This window comes from Sphaerodactylus townsendi, linkage group LG07 (assembly GCF_021028975.2).
Source record: "Sphaerodactylus townsendi isolate TG3544 linkage group LG07, MPM_Stown_v2.3, whole genome shotgun sequence".
NCBI classification, from domain to species: domain Eukaryota; kingdom Metazoa; phylum Chordata; class Lepidosauria; order Squamata; family Sphaerodactylidae; genus Sphaerodactylus; species Sphaerodactylus townsendi.
In genome coordinates, this window is record NC_059431.1 from 33,370,641 (window position 1) to 33,394,371 (window position 23,731).

At 41.5% G+C, this 23,731-nt stretch overlaps 1 pseudogene; it reads right to left on the reverse strand.

Moving 5' to 3' along the window:
- Nucleotides 1-264: 264 nt before the first annotated feature.
- On the reverse strand, nucleotides 265-400 carry LOC125437321 (annotated as a pseudogene).
- Between the last annotated feature and the right edge of the window lie 23,331 nt (nucleotides 401-23,731).

A 23,731-nucleotide genomic window follows, 5' to 3' on the forward strand; every position in this document is an offset into this window, starting at 1 on the left:
GAAAAAAGTCACTAGTTTATCGTTTTCGAAACAGTCCATTTTCAGCAAAAATAAAACATCTTCCAAAGTTTTTTTTTGGGGGGGGGGGGAACTGTGTAGAATTCCACCCCAAAATGCTTAATTAAACACCCTAAAAACTTTTTGTTTGCGTCGTGTGGAATGGACCTGTGTCATACTACCGATATTCCTTGGAGGTCTCTCATCCCTCTGCTTAGCTTATGAGAAGTAATGAGATCAGGCTAGCCTGGTCAAACCAGGTCAGGGGACAATCATACATTCTTCTACCACAAATTATGCAGTCGAGTTTCCCGCATTTGGTGAAATTGCAGGGGTCAGCATGGATGCCTCACCCTGGAAAACCTCCTTTGTGATCAAGGTGTCTCCCCTGCCAGGTAAGTATAACTATACTTAGCAATAGCACATGAGGTTTACTTTCAGTTAGGATGAGGACTAAACAGCTAAGAGTTACACCATTCTAAACTCATTGTAGCCAGAAGACTTAGAAGGGTAAAACTTTGTTTAGTGCTGCAGTGTAAATCAGTTTTGTGGATGATAATGGATGACAGAAGACAGAGAGGTGTTGTGTTTTGATAGGGGCTACGGAAAGGGGTAAAGATAGTGAAGGGCAGAGATGTGAAGGTCTACGCCAAAAAAATCAGGAAAAAGTGATGGAAATGGTAACTGTTTCCCTTTCCCTCATATGAAATTGCTAGTTTTAAAAATTATCCTGCTAGTGAGAGAGGAAATGGCTGCCCCACCCCTCATTTTTCCTGTGAGAAAAAAAAATCAGAAGCTTGGTGGAACAGGCTTTTAAAGACAAGGTTTTAAAATATGTAGTCTGAACATTTTTACGGAAGACACTCTGCAGCGTTAGATAATGATGATTCCTGCCTACACTGTAGAGACATATACAATATTTTCAACGATATACTTGCTGAAGATATGCTGCTGAAAGATTCAGTATTTTCAGTATTATAACATTTAACTTAATTTCAAAATATGCTTCTGGACTTATTATTATGAGAGCCATTTCCACATAGGTTATCTGTCCTGGTTTAATGCTCTTAGGAAAAGGGTTCACCACCCCCCACCCCGCTTTCCCAAAGTTTCAAGGTATATTTGTCTACCTCCCAGGGATTTTCTCAGATCTTCTCTGCTTTGCTGTGAAGTCATGGAGACAATTGCAGTAACATCTTGTATCTAACATCTGGATGGCTGCTGCGTAGGTGAGAAAGTCTGGATTTTCTTGCCCACATGATAGCCATTTTCCTAGACCCTATTGTAGCTGTTTCCTCCCTCACTGCCAGAAGGCTTTTTAAAGAGCCAACATGGTGAAGAGGTTAAGACCGATGGACTCTACACTGAAGAACTGGGTTTGATTTCCTGCTCCTCCACATGAGCGGTGGATTCTAATCTGGTGAATGAGGTTCCCCCCCCCACTCCTACAAATGGAGTTTGCTGGGTTACTTTGGGCTAGTCACAGTTCTCTCAGAACTCTCTCAGCCCCAGCTACTTCACAAGTTGCCTAATGGAGGGAGGGAAGGGAAGAACTTTGTAAGCTGCTTTGAGACTCCTTACAGTTGAGAAAAGTGGGCTATAAATCCAAAATCTTTTTTTAAAGTAAGTGATTTCATATCATATCAACATTCTGCTATAAAGTGCAACCCATTTGGTGAATTCCAAGCTTTCATATTTTTAAAGAAAGTCTTAGGCCCTTTCTGTTATGATCAGAGATGGAGCTACAAGGGGACCGGGGGGTGCGCATTGCACCGGGCGCATGCCTGGGGGGCAGCAAAAATTTCAGGTTTGTTTTTTGTATTTTTAGTGTTTTTCAGTTTTTGGCCTGCAGGGGGTGCAATTTTTAGGCTAGCAGCACCAACATTTCAGGGAGTTTTCAGGGGACTCTCCTGATGACATCACCCATGTTAGGTGCGGTTTGGTTCAGGAGGTCCAAAGTTATGGACTCCCAAAGGGGATGCCCTCATCCCCCATTGTTTCCAATGAGAGCTAATAGGAGATGTGGCTACCTTTGAGAGTCCATAATTTTGGACCCCCTGAACCAAACTTCACCAAACCTGGCTGGTATCTTCAGGATAGTCTCCTAAAGATACCCTGAAATTTTGATGTTGCTAGCCTAAAAATCGCGCCCCCTGCAGGCCACAAACTGAAAAAACACTAAAAATACAAAAAACACAAATGGATAGGGGGGGGAGAGCAAAACTCAGATTTTGCACCGGACTCTATTTTCCCTAGCTATGCCCCTGGTTATGATGATTCAAGGGAAAAGGCATATCTTTTCAACTGAATAATCTTGATACTCTTTAAAAATTAACTCTGCAAATTCATAGCGCCTGTTACACTTATTATTACAATGGTGCAGGTGGATGCCAGCTGCTAGGGGGAATGGGCCACTGAAAATTTTGAGAAACCTGCCTTGTAGAAGGCCGATTGCCGCAGTGCTAGATTGGCAGTAATACAACAGAGAACCATACAAGCCTGTTCCCATGTGAAAACCACCTGCATGAAACTGTTCAATCAAAATAATTACTACCAAATTTGTGTTTTCAACTTTTGTTTTCACCTATATCTCAGGTTACAAAAAGAAAGATATGCATGCTAAGGTATCCTGCTGTTACCCAAAATGCTGGGATCCACCATTTTAGAGTTGAAAATTAGTGAGGGCAGACTGTGCTTAACGAGAGGCTGCCTTTATGAGATCTTTTCCACCAGAGTGTTCAGAGGTGGTTTCTGCAAGAAACCCACAGGTTTGGTGAAGTTTGGTTCAGGGGAAGGGGCCCTGCAGTCTTAAAAAAAGAGGGGGGGCGGCCTACCCAGTGGGATCCAAAAATTTTAATAACAGGTTCCGATGGTGATGGGATTCAAACAGTGGCACCGCCGCACACACGCACCTCCAGTTCCTATTGGGCAGGGAGGTTGCAGGGAGGTAGAGAAGTGGTGAGAACTGGTTGGATCCCCCCTCTGGGCCTACCGACCATGGGTCTGTCTAATACCAGGGTATAGTTTACAGCTCTCTCAATCTCTCTGGTACTGAGTGCATTTGCAGTTTTGCTGATAAAAAAACTAAGGCATTTCTTCTTTAAAATTTTACAGATATGCCAAACAGTACATTTAGTCTGCTGAATTAAAAATAGTGTATGTAATTTATTTTGCTAAACCAGTAAAATACAGGTTTGATAAGAGAGCAGGCATTTTGTAAGCAGTATTTAGGGTTGCCAGCCCCCAGGTGGAGCCTGAGATCCCCTGGAATTACAACTGATCTTCAGGTTACAAGCCAATCCCCCTGGAGAAAATAGCTGCTTTGCATTGCGGTCTTTATGGCATTATACACAGCTGAAGTCTCTCCCTTCCCCAAACTCTGCTGTCCCCAAAAACCTTTAGGAATGTTCAAATCTGGGGTTGAGAACCGTACAATACTTCGATCCCCTTCCCTAAACTGTCATTTTCTCCATGACTTCGCAATTTCCAGAATTTTTACATCTCTAGCTAAGGGTTATGTAGTGTGGAGTGAAGATCAAGGGCAGAGATCTGTCAAGATGTTATGACAGTTGAAAGTTAAGAAGGGGAAAGATCATGGAGGCTTAATTACAAGAAATTTGTGGTGGATATATAAAGGGAAGGGAAGCTAGTTAGGATTTTGAGGCAACATCAGTGATTTCTGGTGGTTGTGCTTTGAATATGTGAATTTCACAACTCATGCATAAATGTAGAATGGAGCACATAATGATGCGGCTCAGATGAGAGTTTTTCATTCATACAAGAGTATTTGGATATTCATGAATTTACACTTGTGCAAGTAATTGTAATGTGAACAAGAAAGATGGTTATCTTTACATTTACATTTCTTTTAATTGTGCAGTTTGCGTATTCTGAAAGCAAATGTTCGTTCATATTCAAATTTGACGCACAATAAAAAAGTGCAACATAAATCAACTGAAAGAGCCAATTTCTTTTTGTTTTGTCTTGCTTTGAATTAGATACTCCATCATATTGGATTTGCATTTTCTTTGAGGTTTATATTCTGCAGGTACAGATCTAAGAATTACTGCTAAGTGCCAAACTCATACATCTAATCTAGAATTAAATGCCTTTTTGTTTAGTCTCCCTCCCTCCCTCTTTTCCTGTTTATTTTAGAATATTAAAAGTTGGCTGAACCTGAAATATGTAATATAAACATATTTGACGATGTCATGGCAATAGATAAAAAGTCACTTTATGATGACAAATTTACCTGTCTTCTGACAGGACTCATTATTGGCGATGCTGATCTTTCCACCTTCTGTGTTCATGTCCCCATCTGCCTTTTAGTGAAAGCCGGTTTCTTAAAATAATGGCCTGTGTTATCATTTCACTGGCAATCTCTCTTTGAGATTGCGAGCTGCTCATTTTAGCACTGACTCCAATTTTCCTTTTGATATTTTTTCCTCTTCCTCTGTTCAAACACTTCTCTGATTGCCCCAGCTCATCGCTGTGGGCGCCAAAGCAGAAGACAGAAACAGCTGACTTCCCACAATGTCATTCAGCAAATCCCCAGGCTCCTCTCCTGCAACATCCACAGACAAAAAGGTTAGGACAATAGCTAAAATGTCTCAAGATTGAACTTCTTTTGAACTATTATCCCATATTTCTTCTTTTTTCGTACTTCGTGTTAAAAAAAAAAGAACTCATCAAAACGAAGTTGTGCCGGGCTTCCAATGTTGTTAAATATTACTTTGGAAAGTATGGTTTAATCGGAATAGTTTTTAAAATTCTGGTAAAAAATGTAGTCTACACCAATTCAAGAAATAGAAAATATTCAAGCATATTTACTAGGAAGAAAGTTCCACTTAATTATTAGCAGTGACAGCTGGGTCTGGTAGGGCAGAACAAGCCGACACTGCTCGTCTGAAATATAAATAAAAAGTGAAATCGAACTACAGATGGTGTTTTTGTACACCGAGTTCATACTTTGATTGAATTAACTAAACTGCTATATGGAAAGGATTATCAGACCATAGGTCAGAACCCAACAGTCATGACTGTTGCAGGTGGGTCATCATTCCAGAAGATTCCAGAGGAGGAGGGTGAAGAAGCTCTGGGCCAGTGGCCTACTTTCTGTCAGTGCCACATTGGTAGAAAAAGGAGACAAGGAGGAAAAACTGCTATGTTAACCCTGCTGAGGTGTTTCTCAATTAGCCTGCCTGTCATTAATTTCTCTCTAATACTACCCTTCATTTTTAAGCAGACAACCTTTTTAGTTGTTCTCTTGTCTTCTCACTGAATAGTCATGTATTGCCCATGGTCCTTTACCTTTCCTACTAAATCATGTTTTTTTCAAACAAGACAGTGAAATCCCTTTTGCACATGAAATGTTGTATACGATTAAAAATTATAAAATGAGGCTTGCAAGTCACGTGTTTGAATAACACGCTTTTCTAGGGTTCTCAACACAAGTCTCTACAGATGCTGGGAAATTTGGAGTGAGTTGCCTGGGGAGCAGTTGATTTTCGAAAGGATGTGATATCATTGCTGTGTGATGCTTTAAGCGGTCTCACCTAATCTTTTATGGTAAAAATAAGTTATGAGGAGGCAAAGTTTTTACTCCCACTCCTCAATTCTGCACAGGATATGTTATAGAAGAAGAGGAGTTTGGATTTATATCCTCCCTTTCTCTCCTGTAAGAAGACTCAAAGGGGGTTACAATCGCTTTTCCCTGTGAGGTAGGTGGGGCTGACAGAGCTCTGAAGAACTATGACTAGCCCAAGGTCACCCAGCTGGCATATGTTGGAGTGCACAAACTAATCTGGTTCACCAGATAAGCCCCCACAGCTCAAGTGCTCTTAACCACTACACCATGCTGGCTCTCTAGGTATGTTTTTAGGTATGTTTTTATCTTAGGTATATTTTGTTTTAGGTATGTTTTTAGATATGTTTGGGGAATTTTTATCTGTTCATGATGCTTTTTTTATTGTAATGTAGGAAATATTTTTTAATTGTTGTAACATGCTTGAAATCAACTAAATAAATAATAAATAAATAAAAATTGGGGCTAGTGGTGAGTAGTTCTCCCCCCAAAGGAAACTGGCGATCCTAGGCCATTTAAGAACATAAGAACATAAGAAGTAGCCTGCTGGATCAGACCAGAGTCCATCTAGTCCAGCATTCTTCTACTCGCAGTGGCCCACCAGGTGCCTTTGGGAGCTCACATGCGGGATGTGAAAGCAATGGGCTGCTGCTGCTGCTGCTGCTCCTGAGCACCTGGTCTGCTAAGGCATTTGCAATCTGAGATCAAGGAGGATCAAGATTGGTAGCCATAGATCGACTTCTCCTCCATAAATCTGTCTAAGCCCTTTTAAAAAGCTATCCAGGTTAGGGGTCATCACCACCTGCTGTGGCAGCATATTCCAAACACCAATCACACGTTGTGTGAAGAAGTGTTTCCTTTTATTAGTCCTAATTTTTCCTCCCAGCATTTTCAATGTATGCCCCCTGGTTCTAGTATTGTGAGAAAGAGAGAAAATTTCTGCACAGATCCCTGAAAATGTTTGCAAAAGGTTTGTAAAATATTTTTTATCTCCCTATGGGGGTCTGCATTCACCCCCTCGAAATGATTCCTGACTACAATTTTGCAGTTGTTCCATTTTTAAAAAACAGATCTGTAGATCCAATGCTATGAGACTTAAAAGCCTCGTGCTGTGATTCTCTAGGGGTCATGTTTTCAAGGCTACGGAGACACAACCCCCCCCCCCATTTAAAAAAACTGAAAGTGTCTCCTCTTTTTTTGTCCAGATAGCACAAACAGATAAACAATTCGAAGAGACAACAGCTTTTTTCTCCCACACAATCTGCAAGCTCTCACTTTCGTTTTTCCCACCTGCCATTTTCTGATGCTTGAATCCACCATGCCACCTGCCATTTGGTGAAGTTTCCTGGGACTTTTGCTCAACTGGCATTGTATGACTGTGCCCACCCATACTGTGCCAGAATTCCACATTTGCCTGCAGCCTCAGGAAGGCTGGGGATCTCTGTATTATTCAAATAGAAAAGAGGGGCCTCTCATGTATGAAAAAAAGTCACAGCAGTAGCCCTGGACAGCCCATGCCCACTAATCCAGCCCATTCTATCTCACTGACCAGTTCAAAGTCTCAATTGCCCATCTGAGTCCCTGTCTTTCTTCCCTTGCTTCCCACTCCCCAGCCAGGGCTTCTCCACTATTTCTTCATGAGTGAAGATTATCTGCTTGTGAAGAGCTTTCCCTGGCCCTTTAAATGAAAAAAAAAATGTATATGAGTGTTCCCCAGGTTCCACAGAGACAAGACTGAAATGATTAAGGAGGAATTTGATAGTTTTCTACTAGAGTCACTAACAGTCCTGGAGAAAAATGATCTAGTTATATGTGGAAGTGGGCAGCTGAAGCTTTGTAGATTTCACAGATGCCAGATCTTTAGCTGGGTGTTGGCCTTCATTACAATTTGAGCCTCACCCAGAAGCCTAGGAAGTTGTAATGTATCGGCGTAGTATTCGTGCGGATCCCAGCAGGGTAGCCTTCTGAATTTGACAGATGTTAATTTTGTCAATTCAAAGATGTTTCAAGTGCTGCCCTAGTGTTTTCGGGATGGCGCCCAGCGTGCTGATTACCACTGGGACGACCTCAGCTGGTTTGTGCCATAGACGCTGAAGCTCGATTTTCAAATCGCGGTATCTAGTGACCTTCTCATGTTCTTTTTCAGTGACCCTGCTGTCACCGGGGACTGCTATGTTGAGGATGGTCACTTTCTTGTCCTCGATCACGGTGATGTCTGGTGTATTGTGTTTCAACAGCATATCATCATCATCATCATCATCATCATCATCATCTATCTATAAATATAAAAAGCTAACAGTGTTTTTGTTGATGATAGTATAATTCAGTAACTGCTGGGCCAATTCCTCTGAAAATTCCCAGCCACTATAGTCAGCCAGGCGAGAGTGTTTTTAGATGTTCACATACCTGAAATTTCACACCTGGCCCAGGTAAAATGACTTTTTCCTGGTGCTCCATGGTGAAGGACATGCAGCTGCCTGTGTGTAACTGTCAGCCTTAGAATGTTCGTGCTGCTTAGAATGTTCGCTCAGATGGCCAGATATGAGCAGTGAAAACAGTACATAGACAGTAACTCAAGTGGAAGTGAAACACATACACACACATACAGACGAGGGAGAGGGAAGTGAGGGAGAGGGAGGGGTGGCATGGAAGGGAAGAGAGGGAGGGAGAGGAAAGGGACGGAGGGGGAGGCATGCAAGGGAAGAGAAGTGAGAGAGGGGAGAGAGTGAGGGGTGGCATGCAAGGGAGGGGAGGCAGGGGACCCAGCATCTTGATATGACCTACCCACCCTAGTGGAGGGAAAGGGAAGGGAGGGAGGGGGAGGGGTGGCATGCAAGGAAAGAGAAGTGGGGGAGGGAAGAGAGTGAGGGGCGACATGCAAGGGACGGGAGCACCAACACCAAATTTCAATTTACAGGATTTTTTAATGTCTTCAGTGAAGGGGGCATCAATATTGTATTCTTGTGCGGCATTAGTTCAATTCACATTAGATATTTCACAAAAGCAAAGTTTATTTGTATGCAAAAGATTTGACTTCTGGAACATGGCACTCATTCATTAGGCTTTAATGTGTACTTAGAAAGACCTTGAGGCCGGGTTAAATAAATAGCATATTTGCGCTCAGTGATTTTGGAAAAAATGTATTTGCATAATTTCCTTATAGCTATCGTGTAAGGTTGATAAAATACTGTCCTTCTTTCAAGTTGTTATGATTTAGAACAAAGGATTTTTTTGCCTTTGATGCTGACATTGGTTTAAAATTAATTTTTTGAATATATTCTGAACCTGAAGTATAGAAAAAGGTTCAACTTTAAATTACAATATTTACTGTGTGGGTCTCAGTTAATTTCTGAGAAAACAAATTCAATGGACTAATACAGTGAGGATTTTATTTTAATTGCTGAAATTAAAAAAGCAAAAAGCTACAGCAGAAGCAATAATTGCTTAAATCTTTTCACAGAAGCCAAACCAATATAACAGGCATTCAGATGATGTACTCAGCATCTTAAAATAGAAGAGGGAAGAACATCATGTCTGAATGAGAAGAATCTAGGCAAGTTTGATTTCAAATGTATAGAAGCGATCCTTCATTTGTTCAGCTGAAAACCTTTGGGAATGGAGTACTTGAGGCTACTGGGGTAAAACTGAATCATCTGGTCTCACCATCTCCAATAACCCTTCCTCAACATTAGAGTTACTGAGACATTCTTTAGTTGAAACAAGTCTATTGCCAGTGGCAGAAGCTGGTGTAAGGGGAAATAATTGGTTGCTTAAGGCAGGGCTACCCTACAAATTTACTGATTTAACTGTCAAGGCTCCTATCCACTTTCATTCTTCCACTGAACTTTGGGAATTGTAGTTTGGGGGAGGAAACCCCTGTTGGTGAGGGATTCTGTAGCAGCTGGACTAGTTTGAATTGATTTTCGTGTACAGAACTGTGCAGTGTAAGGTGAAAGACTGGCTCTAATGCAGGCACATAGCTTGTTTTTTGCTCAAAACGCCTGCATATGCTATCTTTGTCATAGCTTTCAACAATCTATTTACTTGCTTCCTGATCTTTTAAGATAAAATAATCAAAGTTGGTTCTCACTTCCTGGAAATGGAAATTTCTCAGAAAAAAGCCAGTGGGGGAGGAGAAAGAGCAAAATGTATGAACAAATGTTCATTTGCCATAACGGGCCCAGGTATCAATTCAGAGCTACTGTCTGAACATAAATTTATTTTGAAATCATGTATTCCCCACCCCCACCCCGTCCCCATCCCTCCCCCTCCACACACAGACACATATGCATTTGTTTGTGCTCACACACCGCTTTCTGCCTTAAGGGAATTGGTCATGTCTTCTCCAGCAAAGTACAGTATCTCAGTTGGCTTTCCTTTCTCTGCTCTTTTCATGCAAAAGATGAAAGGATTAGCTGGAAGAATCTGTTAAAATTCGCAGTTAGCCAGGAGATGCAGCAGTTTTGTTGGCAAGCCTTGTTACGTGCTCTCCGTCCTCTCCCTTCTCACAGCAGAATATTCAACAGGGTAGATTTTTACATAAATAATGTGCTGAATTTATTAGATACATTTCAGGGGTCCGCAGGGGATTTCCCATTTGGAATCACAATTTAAATGCTGCAGCATACACAAGCTTATCCTCTGGGGTTGTGCTGAGGGATCTAGTATAGATTCTGCAAGGTTTTAGGGGGTTTTCTGCAGAAAGAAAAATGGTAGTTTCCAGGAAAGACAATAACTTCTTCATGAAATGCAACCCTGAAGAAAATTATTCAGTTTAGCTACATTTTTTCCCAAATATATTTAATCAGTAGGCTGTTTTCTCCTTTCTTCTTGCTAGTTTTTTTTTTTAATATAAAAAAGGTATTTTGTATTCCGGCCCTCAGGAAGTTAATCTTAATGTCTCATTTTACTATAATAATACAAAATTATGCATCTTCATAAAGTCTGCCTTTTATATGAGCAGACACATCTCATTTTAGGTATGGGTGGTGTTAGAGAGATTGCCCTCATGGATACCAAATACATGTATATTGTTGGAATTAAATACGATGTATTGGCTGGTTAGGGAAGGGCAAAGTGAAGGCCTAAGATAATACAGAGCCACAGATGCTGTGTGCTGTCTAAAGGTGAGAGGGAGCCTGAATCCTTACTAGGAGAGACAGAAAAAGATGGATGAGAGACCTGACATAAGGAAGGTACAAGGGAAACTACAGTGGCACTTCAAATGCCTCTGCTCCTGCAATGGGAGTTACACAGAGAATCATCTCCATGCACAGTTTCTAACCTCCTGATAAGCTATGGAGGTCTCCTGGAATTAGAACTGATTTCCAGACTGCAGAGATCCATTTCACTATAGAAAATGGCTATTTTGGAGGGAGAACTCTGTGGCATTAGACCCTGCTGAGATCTCACTCCAAACCCTGCCTCTCAGGCTTCACCCCCAAATCTCAATGAATTTTCCAACTCCAAGTCAGCAACCTTATCTCCCTGTGGATGCAGCCAGAGTAAGGAAAATGTTATGTTATTGGAACATTCAGGTCAAACAAACCTTATTTATGATCTGAGCAGTTTTTTGTGTGAACATGACTAACGTACATTTGGTCCAAGATGACCAGATGCAGAAGAGGAAATAACTCTGTATTTTTCATAGAGAAAAATACCAATTGCTGATCTACCTTGTCCATCTGTGCATGTAATCATGCTAATTAGTATCTCTTCATGCAATAAAGAACAGCAAAGTTTTCATTGAATATCCCATTTCTTGTATAAGCGGTCACAAAGAACAGCTGTCTTGTCTTTCCCAATATACAGTCAAAACCATTAAGGTTGTCCATTTACTATCCTATTAATGGGTTTAAATCTTTCAGTTTAGTAGGAGAACGTTTTTCCCCCATACCATACGCCAGCTTACAGTTTATTTGTATATTACAGCTGAATTCACTTTAAGAGATCCTACTTTTTGCCTTCTGTCTGTTGTTCGCCCCTGCCTTTTTGACAATATCGGTCAGGATGTTCTTTCAAGATATGCTTGGCAGGTTTCCCTCCCATCATTTTAGCCATCCTTATACATGCAAGTAACTGGATTTAATTACATTTGCTAATTTTTTCCATTGTTTTTTCCCTAATAATAATTTCCTATTACGTCTTTCCTTTCCACTCGTCTCAGATATCCCGCAATACACATTATTTCATCTTCCATTTTAGTAAATGTTATATGTTTTCTATACCTTTTTACCAAACTTTCTTCACCTTTTCTCAGTTTACATGTGCTATGTTTCTGGTACTGCATTTTTACTGCATTCTCTTCTACCTTTGTAATCTACATTTGCGTTATTTATGGCAGGAATCCCCAACTTTTTTGAGCATGGGTGCACCCTGAGAATATTGGTAGAGGGTGGTTAGCTCTATCCCAAAATGGCTGCCCCAAGAGGCAGAGCCAAACACAACACTGGAGGGGAAAGAGGATCACACACTGACTGAGGAAAGCCCGGTGCTCACCAGTCTTTATGCATCTCCAGTGGCTGCGGCTGCTATTGCAGCTGTGAAGGGGGGCAGCTAATAAGAAGTCTTGCCTTACAATGGTTTGTATTTTGACTTGGTTTTTTGTTAACATTTTTTCCTAATGGTGTAATCTTAGCTCTGTTGCAGTTCATTGGATGTCTTCTGCCGTATGAATACATAATTTTTTAATATATATTTTGTAATCTGCCTTGAGTCTCAGCAAGTAAGGCAGGCTCTGAACAAAGTAAATAAATAAAGTTAGAACACATATCAACCCAAGCTTGATAGGCTATAATCTATGTGTTATATTTTTTATTCTACTTTTTCAACTTCTCAAAATAGTTCATGTGGGCATCCCAGGAGGTCTCAAGCACTGCCCAGACACTGACTAGTTTATCTTCAGCAAGATTGTTGTATCCTGTACCTCCATTCACTATGTTTTGTTATATGCTACGTTTTGTTATAAATGGTATGAAACCTTTTTGGCCCGAGTGCTAGAAAAACCTCAGTATCAATCTGCCAGCAAACAAAAAAGCAGGGGAAGAGAAGAATTGTACCTGATATCGGATTGGCCAATAAGGCCACTTCAAAAAGGGCTGGTCCATCGAGGCCACCTGAACTCCAAACAAGAGGCAGACCTTGCCTTGTGAGGTGACTGGCTGAACCCAGTGTGAGGCAAGGAAGGAGGTACCCAGCTAAGCCTGGCATGGGCTGGCTGGACAGGCTTTTTCTCTCTTTCTTGTGGGTGGTCATTGACCTGGAAGTGAGGCCCTTTCTCAGGGCAGCATTTTCCTCACAGTCCAGCCCTACCTGACTGACATCCTGGGAACATATCAAGCCCCCTTCATGCTGCCAGTACCTCTGAAGCTTGCCCAGAGCCGTGCTGCTGTTACACAGGTCCATGAAGTGATGACGTGCATAATCAATATTTGCAGCCTTCTTCCACACCCTCTGCCCCAGCAGTGTGGTCTGAGCCTCAAACGCATGCCTCAGTGGCACAGAGGAAACCAGCCTTGCGGGCCAAGGAAAATGGTCTGATGTATCTTATGTAGGGAGCTTAGACTCTTGAAACTCATACCCTGTAAATCTTGTTGGTCTCTAAGGTGCTACTCAACTCGGATCTAGCTGATGTACTGGTGTTAAGCCTGTATGCTGGTAATTTCCTTTCCCTGGTAGCCTTGCAGTATGTGAAAGTTATACATGTTTCTGTTTATCTGAAAAAGTTCTGAAGTAGTTCAAACATTTTGTATTCAGAAGGCATATAGGAAATAGTTAATTCACCCTGAGTTGCAGTATTTACACCTGAAACTGCGTTTAAAATGAAGAAAAGATTTCCAGAGTAATTAGGAACTGTTTTTCACCTTTGCTCTTGAATCAGGAGCACAAGGCCTTCATTACATACATACAATTACTCAGTGTATTGATTAGGGCAAGGTGATTCTCTGCCAATGCAAATATACAAGGCAGCACCGATTCAATTAAACAACTCCAACATAGCTAGATATTCTATACCATAGAATCTGAAGGTTAACACTTCTGTCCTTCAAATCTGCATACCCTTACCAAATCTCCAGGTAGTGTTACGTGCACTTATGCTGTCTATCAGTCAATGCAAGAATTGCTTTCCACTTTGTCAGGACTTTTAATGAAAATCTCCCATACGATTCAGCTAGTTCTGACTCTGTAGGGGTTTCGTCTTTGTTATCTGTCAAGTTTCTGTCATTTTCTTGGTATTATTTTTGAGATCTCCACTTATTCCTGTTGTTGCTTTTGAGAATGCCTTTGCAGTACTTCTGATGAGCTCTCCTCACTATCCACCCATTTGTCATGTGTTAATTTTCCCAGGGCCCAAATCTGCTTGTTCTGTACAGAACCTGGGTTGTGATGTTGTACTAGATCGATGTGCATAGGAATCTCACTGTATACACTGTGCAAGGACATTTCAGCTTCTTGGGCCTTGCTGGAATGATGGGAAAGACACTGAAAGAACTTGTGATATTCTCCATGGCAATAGTAGTAAAAAACATTTATCCTCAGGTTAAAAATGGTTCCTTTGATTGTGCATATTGCTGTCAGTCTTTGGCTTCAGGCAAAATACCATGATCTCAGGAATGATTTTCGCCCTTGGGCAATCTTCCGTTGCTCTTGTCTTTGACAAAGGAGCCCCAAGATTATAAGGTATTTTTGATGTTGGTTGCATAGCAGAATGATACTTTAAACATGTTTCCAAATACAGCCATGCTGGGTGGAGGTCATGTCACAGGTCCATGCATAGATGCTCCCCACTCCATTCCAACCGCAAAGCTTCCATCTTTAACACAGCCACAATTTTATCATTTGCTCAAATGAGCTGAGCATCTTTTCATATTAGAGTAAATTAAAATGTAAAAGATGTACTTGGCGGTCTGTCTCCTATGTAACCTTGCTGATTCAAAATAACGATTAGGGAATATTTTGCTATTTTCTTTTAACTTTGTGTTTTGATTTTTTTTAAATCAGTTGGCTGGGTAGTTTCAAAGAATTGTTGCTTTTTGCCATACCCTGAAAAGACTAAACCAGGCAGCTGATAGAGCAGCTTGTGGGACAGATAATTTCCCAAGGAAATAAATTATTCTCCAGCCTCTTGAGTTGTGCCAGTGGGTGTATAGGAATGGAGACTTGTCTTATTCTGACAGGAGAAATTATTCTTATCCTAGTTTTTTTTCCCTGACAGTAGAAATTTGATCTTCAGTCTAGCAATGAATGTGATTGGATTCCACTTGCAAATGTTTAGTCATGGCACTCCTGAATCGCTAGAGGAGTCTGGAGGAAGTCTCCTTTAGTATGGTGTACTGGTCAAGAGCAGGTGGATGCTAATTGTAAGAGTCAGTGTGGTGTACTGGTTAAGAGCAGATGGACACTAATCTGGAGAACTGGGTTTGATTATCCACTGACTCTTATCTGGTGAACTGGATTTGTTTCCCTACTCCTACATACAAAGCCTGCTGGATGTCCTTGGGCTAGTCACAGTTCTTCAGAACTCTCTCAGTCCCACCTACCTCACAAGGTGTCTATTGTGAGGAGAGGAAGGGAAAGGAGTTTGTAAGCCCCTTTGAGTCTCTGTACAGGAGATAAAGGGTAGTATAAATCCAAAGTCTTCTTGTTCTTCTAAGAGCATGATCCAGAAGGAAAATCTGCAGTATTAATGTTGGTCTACCTAGACTGCTTGTAGTTAATATGTAAAAAACAAAATTAGACATCTCTTGTTTGGAATTGTCTGCTGCAAGATGCCTACTTCTCTATGTTGCTCTCTGTAACAAGTTGGCCCTATACATTTTAATATTTTTGTAGATTTAGTGAAGTTTCTTGTAACTGCCAATTAAAATCTGCAGTCTTTTTGGGATGGCTTAATATATATGCACTATAAAAAGGGTCTTGTCTTATTCTTGATAATAGAAATATCCTTGTCAGTAGACTGTTTGGGTTCTGGGCCATCAAAATACTGGTGGATGGTGGCATATTGGGTCTCCTCAGATTGAGGTTAGTCTATATAGCTGGAAGAGGGAAATCATCAGTGAATGTGTAGAGATACTCTAGTAAACAGTTGGGTGGGGGTTTTTTTTGCAGAATATGCAAATAGATTCCAGAATGACCTGCGTGAAGGAGGCAATGGAAAGTGTAACTAGTATTTAAGAGACAGCACCATGTCATGAAGACTTTAATACATGCTGGCCACTGGATAAAATAGTACCACAGATATTTGTGCATATGTTGAGTGTTATTGGTAGGCCCTGTATCTAGTGACGCCTACTATATGATGAAATCCAGTGAGGTCAATGGGACCTTGAACACAGCCTGACTTCCAGTTGAGTTATAAGGCCGCTGGATAGCTTTAGGCAAGCCACACTGAGAGCCGAATGAGATCTTACATTTTTTTAAGCAGATGCAGGGACTGTCTGTTTCGAAATAATACAGAACTTGATTGATCTGGGAACCATGGTGGGGAGAAACGGCTCTTGTCTTCCACTATGTCTTTTCCCAATCAGAAATGACACTCTAATTGTGTACATAGGATTGCAGCTTTAGGGGTGTGATTCGGACTAACCCAGAGGCAAAGTAGTGCAAATGATTTACTGATTATCACCTAGAAGTGCCTCAAAATGCTGTTCTTTATGGGAAAGATGCTGCAAATCCTTTTGTAGTTATACCAGATAATTTTGTAAATGCATCATAATGGGGCCAGGTTTACATTCCATCCTTTGTTTAATCATTCTACAAACGACTATTTCCCTTTTTCATTGGTGCTGTACATTGTTGTACATGACATACCGGTATACAGGGAAGTGGAAAGGAGAAGCAAGCATGCTGACCCTACTCTCTCTTCCATGTGCAAATGAGGGCTTAGTACCTGTGTGCAAATTCCATTTCTGTGATCTGGAGCATTTGTGCCTGATAGTTCCTGATCATGAGATAAGAGCCTATATACAAAGAGTTTGTTTGCGCATACCCATCCGGGGCGTACCGCCCTAGGGACATGGGGACACCCATGACCCCGGGCGCACGTCTTTCGGTCACGTGGGAAGGAGTGCCGGGCACCCCCTCACATGACCAAATAGCGTGTGTCTAAGCCACACACCACCAAGTCCTGCCCCCTGCCTCCCTGCAGGCCAGTTTTTGAAAGCCAGAGCTTTTGAAAGCACAGAGGCTGGGGATGGGGCTTAGGGTGGGACCCCGCCATAAGCCCCGCCCTCTGTGCTTTCAAAAGCCAGCCTGCACAGAAACTGGGGGTGGGGCTTTGGGTGTGGCCCCACCCACTGAGGCCACCCCTTGGGGCCTGCATGGAGGTTGGGGGTGTGGCCTCGCTCCCAAGCTCCACCTTCTGTGCTTTCAAAACCTCCGGCTTTCAAAAGCCGCTGGTACGGAGATTGAGGGGCAAGGGTTGGGGTGGGGCCCCACCTCCGAGCCCCGCCCCCGAGCACAGGGGAGCACCTAGAGAAGGAGTTGTCTCCAGGCACCATTTTCTCCTGATATGCCTCTGACACCCATGCTTAGTGAATGTAAATAGGAAGGAGTGAGGCCACAGTAGTCATGCATGAATGGGGTGTAGGGCCAGCATACTTGCTTTCACTTCCCCTTGCATGGTTTATGAGTGCATTACTTTGACCTTTCATTAAACTTGTGCCATTTTGTTGCTCATATATCCAGGGCCTAGGAGGCCAGTGGGTACCAGTTAGTCCACTGCCCCAAGGACATAGTTGTGAGAACAAAGGAACAGGAACAGATGCTGCGGAAGCAAGATCCAAAGAAAATTAGTAAACTGGAGTCCCATATTTTGAAAGAGGGGGCAAAACACCATTCAGAATGGGAGAAGCTGAGATCTCTTCGTTCTTCTGATATTGGCCAATCAGTATCTTTTAAATCAGTGGAACTGAAAAAGACATATCATTCAAAAAGCCACTAGAGTGGAGATTTATGCTAATACAATTCACTTCGTTGAATTTTTTTAAACTTTGTGTGTGTGTGAAAAATAACCTTTTACCTTTCTGACATGAAAACTGACAAACTAAGATCCAGTTTTTAGAAAAGGGACACAGCAGATTAAAATGTATTGTCTCTTACCCTTCTCAGCTGAAGATTTCCATTACTGGGAATCGTCAAAACCATTTTTTAACCCTATTGATATGTGATATGAAAAATTCCCCTTTCTGCTTATGCGCAACCCTGCCTTCCTGCCTTCCCCCTCTCTTAAAATATGGGGCTTTGAGCAAAACCTCTTTGCTTGATCACATTCCAATTTATTATGACATCCAAATGCAGGCACTTGTGTGAACTGGCATTTGTTTGTTTACTCCACACAAATTACAGTTTTGAATTGGGATTAAATAGAGGTACATTACATCAAATTTACCCTGAGGCTACTGTTCAGGGAGAAAGCACTGTTGAAGGTCATTGGCACCTTTACATACGATCCCTCACTACTTTAAATACAGCTCAACGCCATTTATCTTTTTGGAAGAAAAATCTCTCCACATAGTACCTAAATGACATTGATTGGTCTGCTGCTGTTGTTGTTTGGGAATTTTGTTTTATTTTTGCTATACCCAGAAGCTGCTGATGGCCTCTAGGTGTGTTCAGGCAATTTGATTATCCCTGCTCTTGGGTATGCTACAGTAATTAACTCTAATCCTAGCAAATAAAAGTTAATCAAAGTATTGGTCTACTCAGTGTTGTCAGTATGCTAAACCTATTCCAACAATGGGATAAAAAGTGCCGTCTGTTGCCATAAAAAGTTAACAAGAGGTTCATCTTGGAACAGGAATTTATTTCCGGTAAGAATGCTTTAATTATACTTTTCTAATTAAATCAACTTTTTAAAAAGGTTAACCGTGACATTTTAAATAGCTTGAGCCCACATTGATATTTCGAGGACATCCTTGAGCTCAGCCACTTGTGATTGAGAAGAATGTTCTTCCAATTAAGGGATCTCTCGTTGAGAGCCCTCAGTAACTGACATCAATTTCACAAAGTGGTGTGGCCTGAATACAGTTATGTGCATTTCCCTGTCTACTGAGCCTACTGAGAAAGAATTGGAAATCTCTCTTTTTCAAAATAATGTTAATGTACTTTTAATCCAGCAATGATTCTAAAGATATCAACATTTATCTAGAGGATCTTAGTGACCTTTTCCGCATAGCACAATTGTAACGTCTTAGGGACATTATAAAAAGTATCTTGGGGAGCTCTCTCCCCCAAAACATTTTCAAGTCATTTCATTTTTCTCAACCTGGGTTTTTCAAAAATTGCTAAACAAGAAATATTTTTTCTCCGTGTCAGGTTGAAGACGTTTCCTGTTTGCCCTGTGCGAACAAAGCAGGCAAGAAACATTTTATTTCTCCCACGTGATTTTTTCCACCTGAATTTGAATGTCCTCCCCGCCATTCTGCTAATTACATTTGAACTGCTGCCCACCACTTTAGGTAGATTCTTTGCCCCCCTGCCTACCATTTTGTGAAATTCCCCAAACACATTTTCTCCCCTGGCAGCGATGCTGTCCGCCATTTCCCTCAGTGAACTACAGCGATGTTAATCAAAGTATTACAACATGCCTGTTTCATGAAAATTACAACATGCCTGTTTCATGAAAATTACAACATGCCTGTTTTATGAAAATCCCTTTAAAAAGCCCTCCTTTAAAAAAATTTGTCTGTTGAAAATGCAAAGTTACGAAGTTGCACACAAGGGTAGCCATGACAGGGCATCTATGAAGGGATAGGGAAGATTCTCATGTTTATTAACATCATATTTTTATTGATTATATCTTTAATTTTAAGAAGGATAAGGGGTGGGGAATCCATTCCACTGTTGAAGTGCTGTACAGTACAGGAGAAAAAGGAGGGGGAGGCATTGGTTGGGCCACTCAGGGTTGCTGTAGGAAGTCATCACCAATCGGAGGTCTTCTCTCATCTGAGGGCGGAAACCAATATAAGCAAAGGAGACAGGGAATGATGAAAGGCAGTTAACAAGTAACAGCCAATCAAATTGCATGGCTGTAAAAAATCGGCACGGCTGTGAAGATTTCTGTCTTTGTGACTTTGAAGCTAGGCATGCATGGTAATTTTTTAAAAAGAAATGTTTTCTGTGTGAAAGAACCAGAACAACACAAATTATTTTCAGGCCCTTAACATGCTTGCAGAACATTATGAAAAGCACCATGTGAATAGCAACAAAAAGAGAAGAAAAGGGGTGTTTTTATAGCATCCTGAAGGTGTTCTATTTGTGCTATGCAGAAAAGGCCAAAGTTTATGAATAATCAGCTGGGGCTTTTTTCCTGCTATTAGTAGGTTATCAGACTCCCCAGTAGAGCAAGATGAGGCTACTGGATGACTTATATTCAGCATATTGATCAGAAAAGGTGGTTTACCCTTATACCTTTGTTTGCAAAGGAGGTGGGTCTTAACTTCTTAACCTAATTAATACAATAAATCTCAAAATTGAATTGTTCAACAAGAAAAAACAGCAAACAGAGAGCCATTTTGGAAAAATGAACAACTGAATTTAGCAACCAGAATTTTCAAAGAGGAATGTCTGTATAAAAACATTTTTTTCCATTTGCCTATGTTACATTAATGTCCAGAGGATGAACAAATTATAAACATGATCTCTATAACTATAAATACATTTCAGAATCCCTGTTGCCTAGCACAAAATCTGAGCTCAGATTCCATCAGATGGTATAGAAGCAGATCAGGCTGCTAAAGAGCTGACCAAATTGTGACAACCCTAAAAATAATTTGGGGAGAAGATGGATGAATGAAAAGGTACTTGGAGATTTAGAGGACCCTTGGAAGATGTGTGTCTCTGAAGATCACCTCATTTCATTCATGATATTCTAGATTTATCATCTTCTCAATTCCATGTAGTTGTGCTGAATGCAGATTAGAACCATCATTTAATGTATAAAACACACACTGAAAGAATGCAAACATCTACTTTTAAAATGCTGCTTAACAAACCTGAAGGAGTAAAGTCTGTGGGGCCATCAAGGTATGTTTTGTGCTTACTATTCCATATTTTATTTATTTTAATTTAATTTATAGTCCTCCTTCTCCCGTGGGACTCAAGTGGATTACACGCATGATACAAGTATTCATTCAATTGAAACAGTCTAAGATTTATGGCTGGACCTTACAAACAAACTGCAAATATAAGGAACTCTAGCAGATCTTCCTCTCCTTCTTCCAGCACCCCTTGTGGCTCCCTGAAAGGAGATATCCAGGGTCAGGTGACCCTCATAGACAACATGTCACATTACATGGGAATCTATCGTGAAGAGGTAGAACTGGGTGACGTCATCATCTCCCTCTTTCCCTGGTGGAGTCCTTTATCCACCAACTTTCTCAGCTTGTGGTTCATAGGATTCCACCCTTAAGATTTTACTTCTTTAGCTAGGACTGACTGCTATCAAGGAAGACATGTCTACATCATAACATGATACAGCTACTCTTGTTCAGCGTAATGCACAGGTTTGGGGCTGTCAGTATACCAAACACCTTCCTACAATCGGTTGTTTGTTCTCCCAGTGGTGTGGTAATATAGATAAATATTTTGAGATTCCTGCTTATTCTGAAATCACTGCTCTTCAGTAGAGAGAACTTGGCTCATAATAGAACATTCCTTCTCTGCATATGAAGTACTCGCACAGGAATAATGAGCAGAAGAACCAGTTCAGGGACCCCATGTATGTTCTTTCAGTTTATGCCAGATTGTCTGAATCATCGCTATCTAATGTCAGACTATTAATAGGTAATTAGCGTGATGGCTTATTGCAAGGCACAGGAGGGCTACATTTGCACAGTGGGCTGAGAGAGCATAATCCGTGTCTTTTCAAATAATGACTGTCATAAGAAAGCACTGATAATGAGGCCATAGTATCAGATCTCTTTCCAGTAGACTGGAGTCCTCCTGCTAATTGAAGCAAAACTTGGGGGCACAGTGATCTTTCACTTTTGCCTGCCTTTTGAAGGTTAACAGTGGGGTTTGCTAGGTGTATATATTAAAGGCTTCCCTCAAGATACAGTGCCAGATCTCAGAAATGCCAGTTTGAGAGCCTGAACCTGCATATTGTTTTCCGGTTAAAACAGCATTGCTCAAATTCTTTGAGCTTGGCCCCCTTTCTAATCTTATTTTACCTTCTGGACCTCCTTTCCACTCCTTTCCACTCCAATACCAACTTCTGTGTTCCACAGGAGTGCAGCTGGAGATCTTGCTACACAGCCTCAAGCCTTCTGTTGCATGATTAATCTGGGCCAAGTACGTCATGCCAGGGTTGCCTTGCACCTTTGTTGATGGAAATGGGGGGCACAATGCCAAACTATATTTGGCAATGGAAGAAAGCACTTTGATCTCTGGAACTAGACTGTTGCATACCCACAGGGCGTAGCTACAGAAATGGTGCCTGGAGAAAGCATTGAAATTGCGCCCCCCCCCCCCGACTCCTTTGCCCCAGCACAGCTTCCAGAGTGGGGCAGTGTAGTCTGGGCGGGGCAGGAGGGGGAAGCCACCCTACTGTGTCAACAGGAAGGAAGAGAGAAAGAGAGAGAGAGAGGGAGAGAGAGAGAGAGAGAGAGGAGGGAAAGGAGAGAAGGAATGAAAGAGGGAAAGATAGGGGAGAAAGACAGGGGAAAGATAAAGAGAGGGAGAAAGAGAGAAAGGTCTGCCTGCACTCTACTGTCCCAGCATGGCCTCCACAAGGACTGTGGAGACCATTTTGGGGTGGTTGAATGAGGTGTGTGCCAGAGTCTGAGTGGGGAAATCCCCAACCGGAGGATTTCCCTGCTATGCCTCTGCTGCCCCAGCATGCCCTTTGCAGCCCTTCCTTAGTGAAGAAAGGCTGTGGAAGCTGTGCTGGGGCAGTGTGGCAGAGTAAGGGGGTGTGCCGAGGGAAAGACTGGTGGGGGATGCAGAAGGAGGAGCATAATGCAGGCAGCATAATGCTCCTCCAACTCCTTGCTCCAGGCCGGGGGGGGGGGGCGGGGGGAGGATAGGGTGCTGGATGCGTGGGGCCCATGGTAGTGGTGCCTGGGGATACTGCTACTTCCAACTTCCCCCTCATGACACCTATGTTTCCATGGGAGACTACCTGACATTTGAAAAACCAGGAGTCAAATGGTCTTATGTACCAGGGTCTCAGAAACCTCGGAGAGCTACTGATGAGCTAGATGTCTCTGGACCTAACCAAACGTGATACGTTTTACATGGATTCCGGGAGGTTACTCGTAAGTGTAAAGTCTGTCTGGATTTTTGGCTGCTCCCCTCCTGAATGAGACAAAAATGTGGTTCCACTGATAGGACTAGACAGAATATATTTTTTCGTGAACAATGGTCCTCAATTGTGGAAAAGAAGAATAACTTTTCATTGAATAAACAAGAGTAAGGAGAAACCCAGCGTCATCCCGTGAACTCACATTTGCATAGGTTACACAACAGTGACCAAAAGATACAGGATCTAATAATTTCTGTTGATCCCAGTCCAGCGAGGGTAAGAAGAATCTGTGTGTATGTGTGCACACAAACATTTTAAAAAAGCTTTTTCCAAACAGCAGTGTGTTATGCTATATATCAGGAAGCTCTAAATTTCCCTGAAACTCAAAGGCTCTCATATGTTTTAAGAAAAAAAAACCTACACAGACATAAAAGGAGCATTTTAGTGTAAATATCTAGCAGCATTAAAATTTGCATTTGTTGGTGTGTGTAGGGGAGAGGATTGCTCAGTCAAAACAAAAAAAGAGGCAGAGACTTCCCATTAACCTAAGAAAGAGGGCATTTCTCTGAGAAATCATGCTGCCTCACACAGAAGATGGCAGAGCCCATAGTTGCTGCTACATTCGGGTGCTATCAGAATATATCTGTTTAACTAACAGAATTACTGTAGATGGCTTTCTTGGATAAGGGAAAATAAATGAGACACACTAAAGAGCCTGAAGAAAATTGAATAAAATCATAGGTAATGCGTTCTGATAAAAAAAAAATTCAGTAAAACCTGTTTACTGCAAAGGAAATAATGAATCTTTTAGGTCAAGTATGTAAAGGCAAAATATTCAGAGGTGTCTGATTGTTATTTACATTCCTTTTCCTTTATAGCTATGGAGAGAATTAGCAACGCCCTGCATA